Here is an 8,859-nt window from a genome sequence, read left to right on the forward strand (position 1 = left end):
TTTAAACACTTTCATGTGTACATAAAAAAAATATTGTAATAATAATTCGTAATGTCATTATGCAGCTGTCAATTTTTACTCTGCAGAACGCATAAGGCGTTGTCACGTTGTACGTGTTACTTTTCTCCGCGCTGTTACAATGGGCCAATCACAACCGCTTGTGGTTACCTAACAAAGCGTTTTATGTAATACGTTTTTCAAAGACTGCTGAGGTGGATATCTATTTCATATCAGAATCTAAAGCATTTAAATAAATACATTTAAGTTATGGTGCTTTATATTACAGAAATGACGACAGCGCGAAATAAACGTAGTGAGATTTGAATGCAGCTCAACGAGCGCCTCCTAGAGTAACGATGTTTTTAAGCAACAGTTATCAGCTGACAACGCTTGCTCTGTTTTGTATCGCGACGCTAGCCCGCTGTGGTTGGATATGGCGGCGCTGATTAGAGGACTGAGAGCTGGAAGGGCCTTGCGGGGTCTCGGCGGCGGTAAGCGGGGAACGAGAGGCGTCTGGTGTTAGCTTTTCAGTCTTTGTTTTTTAAAAAGTTTACAGTAGTCACACGTGGCAGCTGCTGAAGGCTTTTGTATCTTGTAAATAGTTCTGCTTGCTTCCAAGTGTGGCCGAATGTAAGTCAGCTGGACGACTAGAGAAGGTTACCATGAAGGGCAGGATTGCGCTTGCAAACAGAAAGTGCATATGACCGTCCATAACATTTGAAAACTGTGTAATTCAGCCAGATTGCAAATACATATTGAAATAATGGTTAACTTGAAACGCGCTGGTTGAGTACAGTTGCTCTGCATAAGTTCAGTTTAGTGCTTAAAGCAGATTCTATCCTTTGTAAATAAGGAGTAAAAATACATGCTACATTTCCTGTTAACTCTTGTTTGATTGTTTCACTTTCACTCCATTGAGTCTGACCCTTTATATGTGACCATGGATCACAAAACAATCATAAGGGGTCAATTTTTTCGCTTTCCATTGATGTATTGTTTGTTAGTCCTAATGATTTTTGGCATTAAAGAAAAATCATTCATTTTGACCCATAACAATGTACTGTTGGCTGTTGCTACAGATATATACGTTAGCGACTTTAGACTGGGTTTGTGCTCCAGGAGTAAAAAACTGAAGGCTCATTGGTCATTGTGGCAAAACTTTTAATTGTTACATTGCAATGCTTATATTAATATAGAACAACATGCTCTATGATATAATTGTAGAGCAATTTGTTCCATGGTAATTATGTTTAATGCACCTTTACAGTTGCAGTTCAAGGCACACTCAGTCCCCAGTGCAGCAATGTGAGACGTGGATTCCATCGTGCTGCTCTGTTACGATTGGCCAGTGACTCTAAAAGTGACACATCTGTGCCACCTCCATCCTACCATGAGGTTCACACAGCCGGAGAAAGCTCATCCTCTTCAGCACAGGGAGAATCTTCAGAAGACGCCCCGCCAAATACCAGGTTCAAGCCCCAACGAAATACAAGAGTTAAAGAGAGAGTTCACCCAAAAATGAAAATTACCCCATTATTTACTTACCCTCAAACTATCCTAAGTGTATATGACTTTCTTCTTTCAGGCGATTGCAATTGTTATAATAATTTTTTAAAAATAAATAAATTAATAAAAGCTCTGCCTGTGAGAATATGCTAGTCTCGCAATAACCAAGTTTTGTTTACAGCAAAGGAAATTAGACTTCTCTTGGCTTATATCAAAAACTTCAAGATTTTCTTCTACAAATCCTTGTTTTGTACTTTTAATTTGTGACCATTTGGTTTGTTTTGCGCTCTCGTTTGTGCTTCCGAATTGGTCACTTCCCACCGGAGCTTATGTCATCTGCTGGAACACCACTCTCTTGTGAACGCTAGTACGACAGTTAAGCGAAAGCTACATTTTAAATATATTTTTTAATTAATCTTTTTATGATGCATAGATGCACTTTTTTGTGCCTCAAAATCTCAGCAGCCATTGACCGCAATTATAAAGCATGGAAGAGCCAGGACAATTATTAATACAACTCCCACTGTATTTATCTGAAAGATGAAAGTCATATACTAGGATGGCTTGAGGGTTATTATTCATGGGGTAATTCTCATTTTTGGGTGAACTATCCCGTTAAATTCGTCAAACTTGCAGTCATTTAATCTAACTTTGTCCATTTGGCGTATGAAGTTTTCAAGATCAGAGTGGAGAACACGGTGAAGACTATGAGACTGAAGAGCAGCTCCAAGCTCGCATCCTGACCGCGGCTCTAGAGTTCGTTCCGCAGCACAGCTGGACTGTGGAGGCCATCGCAGCTGGAGCAGAGGTTTGTTTCTTAAAGCCGTTATGTAAATATTAAATGTAAATATTGTATTCGACAATATAACTGTAATAATCTGCTCTGTGATTTAGACTCTTGGCCTGTCGTCAGCTTCCACTGGATGTTCAACAATGGAGCCGGAGACTTGGTCCTGCATTTCGTTGCGCAGTGTAACGCTCAACTTGCTGAGACACTCGCAGAGCAAAATAACCAAGTCCAGCTAGGCCAGGCAGAGTGAGTTTAATATTATTCATTATTTAACATACTAATTTACTTGAGAAACAAGTGCTAACGGTAGACCCTTTGTTAAAATTACATTTATATATATATACATAGAGTTTGTGCTCAAAATTATTCATACCCCTGGTAAATTTGATTAAAGGCAGCTGTGAAAATAAATCTTTATCATTAATCCCTTTGATCTTTTATTAAAAAAATAAATGAACTTTTCATTGGAGAATAAGAATTGAAAATGGGAGAGAAATCTCATTATGATTTTTTTTGTCTCTAATACACATTGGCCACAATTAATCGTACCATTTTATTGAATACTTTTTGCAACCTCCTTTTGCCAATAGTCTGTTATTGTCTTTACCTATAATGCCTGATAAGTTTGGAGAACAACTGACAAGAGATCAGAGACCATTCCTTAATCCAGAATCTCTTCAGACCCTTCAGATTTCCAGGTGCATGTTGGTGCTTCTCCTCTTCAGTTCACCAAACTCATTTTCTACAGGGTTCAGCTCAGGGAACTGGGTTGGCCATGGGAGAAGCTTGGTTTTGTTCTCAGTGACCCATTTTTGTTTTGGTTCTGATGTTTGTTTTTGGATCGTTGTCCTGTTGATTGATCCAACTACAGCCCATTATAAGATTTCTAGCATGGACAGTCCGTTTTGACATTTTTTTTATATGTTGGTACTTAATTGAATCCATGATTCCATGTATATAAATAAGGTGTCCGGGACATTCAGCAGAAAAATAGACCCACAACATTAAAGATCCAGCAGTGTATTTCATTTGAACACATGGGATACTTCTTATCCATGTGCACCAAAACCATCTTGAGTGCTTGCTGCCTAAAAGCTCCTTCTTTAGTTTTTATCTCACCATAGAAGCCATCCTATTTGGAGTTCCAGTCGTGGCTGATAACTGAATATGCTGGGGTTTGTTTTTGGATGAGTGAGGAGAATTTTTATTAAACCCTCCCAAACAACATGTGCTGATGTTTTAGGCTTTCTGGACCCCAAGACTCAACTATCTTTGCGATCGTCCAGCTGTGATCCTTGTAGAGCCATTGGCCACTCAAACTATCCTCCTCATGGTGCATTAGGACGATATAGCCAGGATGCCGAGGTCACACCTCTACTCTTTTCGAAAAACATCCTGGGATTTTTAATGACCACAGAGAGTCAGGACCTCGGTTTAATGTCTCATCTGAAGGACAGTGCTTGTTGTCAGTATAGTGTCCCCATCACTACACTGGGGCGCTAGGACCCACACAGACCACCGGTTGAACACCCCCTGCTGGCCTCACTAGCACCTCTTCCAGCAGCAACCTAGTTTTCTCAGGAGGTCTCCCATCCAGGTACTGACCAGCCTCAGCCCTGCTTAGCTTCAGTGGGAAACCGGTCTTGGGGCTCCAGGGTGATATGGCTCCTAGTCACCCTGGTGCGATTAAAAAAAAAAAAAAAAAAAACATATTAATCACAATAATTTTTAGGTGTACCAATAATTTTGGCCATTGTGAAAAGAAAAAATGTGATTTTTTTTTTTTTTTTTTACCCACTTTTTTTTACTTTAATTAATGGGTGAACTTGCTGTTTTTTTTTTTTTTAATGAAAGATCCAATAGATAAACAATGCAGACTTATTTTCAACAGTCTTTCTGATCATATTTAACAAGGTTATGAATAATTGAGTTATGAATTTTGAGCACAACTGTGTGTGTGTGTGTGTGTATGTATGTGTGTGTATATATATATATATATATATATATATATATATATGGATGTGAGATTTCATTGTGCAGCCTATACGACTAGGCTGTGTTGATGTTTTTACAGCCATATTCATGTACAAATTTTACAATTGTGCATTTATCTATATTTTCATGTAAAATGTGTCTCCCACGTAATATAATAATATATAGACTTACGATTATTTTGAAAACGATGACAGTATCACGTGTTTAAAACGAAGTTCACTTGTTTGTTGTAATTTAAAAAAATTACAGGGATTATTGTTGCTTGGATTAATATTATTATAATTGTATATACCATTATTATTGTGGATTTGTTTATGTATATTTTGAATATATGACAGTATCACTGGTTTGAAAAACTCAGTTCAGTTTTTTTAACTAAATATATATATATATATTATATATATATATATATATATATATATATATATATATATATATATATATATATATATATATATATATATATATATATAATTTTTTCTCTTGTATTTTTTCTTGTGGATTATTTATGACTAATTTTGGATAATTGATAATATCATTGGTTTAAAAACTGAGTTCACTTGTTTTGTTGTTGTAATTTACATTAAAGGGATTAATATTGTTTATTATATTATTATTATAGTATATTATTGGGCAAATGATGAAAATGCATTAATATATTACCTTTTTTTTGTTGCTCTATTTAAACCTACAATTAATTTTTCATATGCATTAGAGCAAAGAAAACAGCAGAGTTTCTGAAAAGATGCTGTGGAGATGAGACTGCGGGATGTTGATTCCTTATATTGACACATGGCCCCAGGTATCCTCTGCCTCATGCAAACTCCTCTCTTCAGAACTTCAGATTTTTCATTTTTAAAAAGCAATCATTTCTAAGAACTGATGGATGGCCTCAGTGTTATGTCTCTTCTGGCTTTGCAGGCCATGAGCATCCTGCTACTACCCCACAACATCCCGCGACAGCCTGAAGCACCTGTCCACGATGGTGGATGACATCTGGTACTACGCAGGAGATCGCTCGACGGACGTGAGTGGCTTCTTTGATCCCACTCGCTACCTTCTTCCTTGCTTTGGTCTGCTCATCCACCGGTATTTCTTCTGCGTTTCTCTTAGGTCAATTGGTACACACGGCGGGCGGCACTGACCGGGATCTATAACACCACAGAGCTGGTGATGGTGCAGGACTCCTCTCCTGACTTTGAAGAGACATGGGCCTTCCTCGACAATCGCATAAAGGACGTAGTTAACATGGCAAACACGGCTAAACAGGTTAATGCAGTCTTGCTTTCCATAGCTAATAAAGAGCAAACAAAAAAACAGTTTTGGTGCTTTTTTTTTTGCTCCTGGTATACATGCTCTTATAAATATTACTAATATACTGGATAATGTTTGTTGTAGGTGCAAGCCACAGGAGAAGCTGTGGTTCAAGGACTTATGGGAGCCGCAATTACGGTAACTAGTTTCCAGAAATAAATATATTAGCCCTAATATCAATTATATCATTAATATCATCATTTTTTTCATTGTAAATATGAATAATTATAAATTATCTATATATTTTAAAATATGAATGCAAAATATTTTTATTACTTTTCTATTTTAATAATGTTTATTACTTAAAATGTATTTTGATATTTTTAATTGTTTAATGATTGAATATTACACAATTACTGAAATTTAAGGTTTTCAATTGTTTAAACAATTATTTATTTCATTTGATTTAATTGTAAAAGTAAGCTCTCCTTTCTCTCAGCTGAAGAACCTAACGGGGATGAACCAGAGACGATGAGTTTATTCTGATGCGCCTGCCTTCGTTTTGTCCTCGATTACGCAGCACAAATGTCTGATACTTCACTCACCCGCTCTAAACCCACTTAACAATTTCAAATGATTGCAAGGAAAGTGTTTGTGTTATGATACAGGGTGGATTTTCACACCCTGAGCACTTTCAAATTGGTCAGCTGTGCCATACCTGTATCTCAACCTGAGCACAATGAGGAAGTCGTTTTCTTTTCAGACATTTCTCTGTATTTGTAAAAAAGAAAAAAGGAAGAATATAAATGTAAATTGTATTGAGATTTCTGGTGTTCATACTGTTGTGGAAAATTCACTAGTGAATCCCTCATTAAAAGAAATAAAGGGTAACCTATTTACTCAAAGTGTCTTGATCTGGTTATTTTTTGTTGTTGCAGATTAAATTCTTCCAAAATGTAAAAAATGATTAATTTCTCATATTAATAAATACAATGGTTTACAGTTGTAACCGTAACGGTAGTGGAAGATGATTATTTTGAGATAATATAATAATGGTTTGGTTAGTGAGGACCTTTATTATGTTTAACCGGAAATGGTACCGTAGTGATCCGGATGCTAACGGAATGAGGGCAGCTAGTGACCAATGAGCTTCTGTCGTTTGTTTTTGTGCTGAAGGGGCGCTCGGTGCTGGAGCGAGACGAACAACGGGACCGCGTATATCACTATTTTTTTATTATTAACGTCTTATCTTGAGCCTAATTTCGCTATGCCGTATGCCAACCAGCCCACAGTGAAAATCACGGAGCTGACGGGACGAGAATGTGAAGTTTGTGATCGAGAACACGGATCTCGCGTGAGTCAAAACGATCATTTAGCGTTTATTTAATGCACGCGTGTTATATTTAATAACATTGAAATGCATGTTAATTGTGTTATCACTATCAAAAAACAACTTTTGTTGGAGTAACGTAAATACTATGGTAACGTATGCGTCTGGGAAGAACCATGCTGCGTTATGGTAATGTGGTATTAATACCATTCATTTAACCATGGTATTGCCATAGTACTTTTTGGTTTACTTTTTAACAAAAGTTACAACAAGTGTGGTGTGTGTGTGTGTGTGTGTGTGTGTGTGTGTGTGTGTGTGTGTGTATATATATATATATTATATATATTACACACATACACATATGGGCCATTCTACCGTATCGGTGCAAACTGCTGTTCCACAACCAAAACACATAAAAAAAAGTATTTATTAAAATGTAGATGTTTACTAAGAACCTTCACAATAACATATAAAATATAAGTAAGTTTAATTTATATATATAATTCATCATTTATTGGTACAGAAATAAAGTATACGGAATGATCTACTAAAATGTTATGATTAGTTTTTGGTTCAGTGTATATCAGACTAATGAATCCTTAACGTTGTGCAATATATATATATATATATAGTATTTCCAAATAAAACTTGCAATATTATTTGTTCAGGTGGCAAACTCCATTCGACGTGTATTCATGTCAGAAGTCCCAACCATTGGTAGAATCAAACCATCTGTCTTTTTTTATACAAAAAGGGGTCGATTTAATTATGTTTACTTGATTTAATGATCCACTTTGTCTTTTAAATCAATGAATCTAATCTAATGTGCTTTTTTTTTGCCAGCTATTGATTGGGTTCAAATGATGCCAACTCCTCTGTGCTCCATGATGAGTTTATTGCACACAGAGTGGGTACGTATGTGCAAAATTTTTCCAAATCTTTCATATCACTCTTCTTCTAGTGCTAAGTGCAGTTATCATGCTCCTCTTTCTTAGGGTTAATTCCACTCACAAGTGATGACATTGTTGACAAGATGCAGTACTCACGAGTAAGTGTGTTAAACACGCCGCCAGCATTTCTGTTTTATGAATGTGACTCATCTCATTGAATGTAGAGAAGTAATATATGGCATTTTGGTTTCCTTTTAGGACTGCACATGTGATGATTTCTGTCCGGAGTGTTCGGTTGAGCTCACGCTGGATGTGAGATGCACAGAAGACCAGACGCGACACGTGACCTCAAGGGACCTCCTGTCCAATAACCCCGAGTCATACCCGTACGTGGATTCTGCTCACAAACTCACATAAAGACACTTTGCTTTTTCTCATATGTTGTATCTTGCCCTTCAGGTAACATCCAGAAGCCGAGACAACGATCCCAATGACTATGTGGAGCAGGATGGTGGGTCAGATTCCTTTCCAATTGTCTGTATAATCCCTCCGATGTAGTAGTATTGATCATTTGGGGATTTTGTACAGACATCCTGTTGGTGAAGCTACGGAAGGGTCAGGAGCTGCGTCTCAGAGCATACGCTAAAAAGGGTTTCGGCAAGGAGCATGCCAAATGGAATCCCACTGCAGGGTGTCGTTTGAGTACGACCCAGACAATGCGCTGAGACACACGGTGTACCCAATTCCACAGGAATGGTATGGTTCTTAAGACATGGTTTGATCGCATTAAATGAGGATTAGTTGTAATCAGCTACACAGAAGTATTGGTTTTAGGTTTTTTTTTTAAAACAATTTTCACTAAGAAATTCCTAGTAAATTTTATGAAGAAATTGACATTTTTAAGAATTAGTTATTGACTTGTGAAGTGTACTCCATTAAAGCAGTGTAATGTTTTTTTTTTTAACAGTGTACATAAATTAACACCTGGTTCTCAGATTGCTATAATATATATGTGTATACTAACAAATCTACCATCCTTAAATCAGATTTTTTTTTTTCCATTGTTAATATTAATTATTCGTTAATGTTTTATA

At 36.7% G+C, this 8,859-nt stretch overlaps 2 pseudogenes; both read left to right on the forward strand.

Moving 5' to 3' along the window:
• The first annotated feature begins 307 nt into the window (after window positions 1–307).
• Window positions 308–6,331, forward strand: LOC113096608 (ubiquinone biosynthesis protein COQ9-B, mitochondrial-like; annotated as a pseudogene).
• Window positions 6,332–6,690: 359 nt separating this feature from the next.
• Window positions 6,691–8,808, forward strand: LOC113096609 (DNA-directed RNA polymerase II subunit RPB3-like; annotated as a pseudogene).
• The last annotated feature ends 51 nt before the right edge of the window (window positions 8,809–8,859 follow it).

This window comes from Carassius auratus, unplaced genomic scaffold, assembly GCF_003368295.1.
Source record: "Carassius auratus strain Wakin unplaced genomic scaffold, ASM336829v1 scaf_tig00216000, whole genome shotgun sequence".
In the NCBI taxonomy this organism is placed as follows: Eukaryota; Metazoa; Chordata; class Actinopteri; order Cypriniformes; family Cyprinidae; genus Carassius; species Carassius auratus.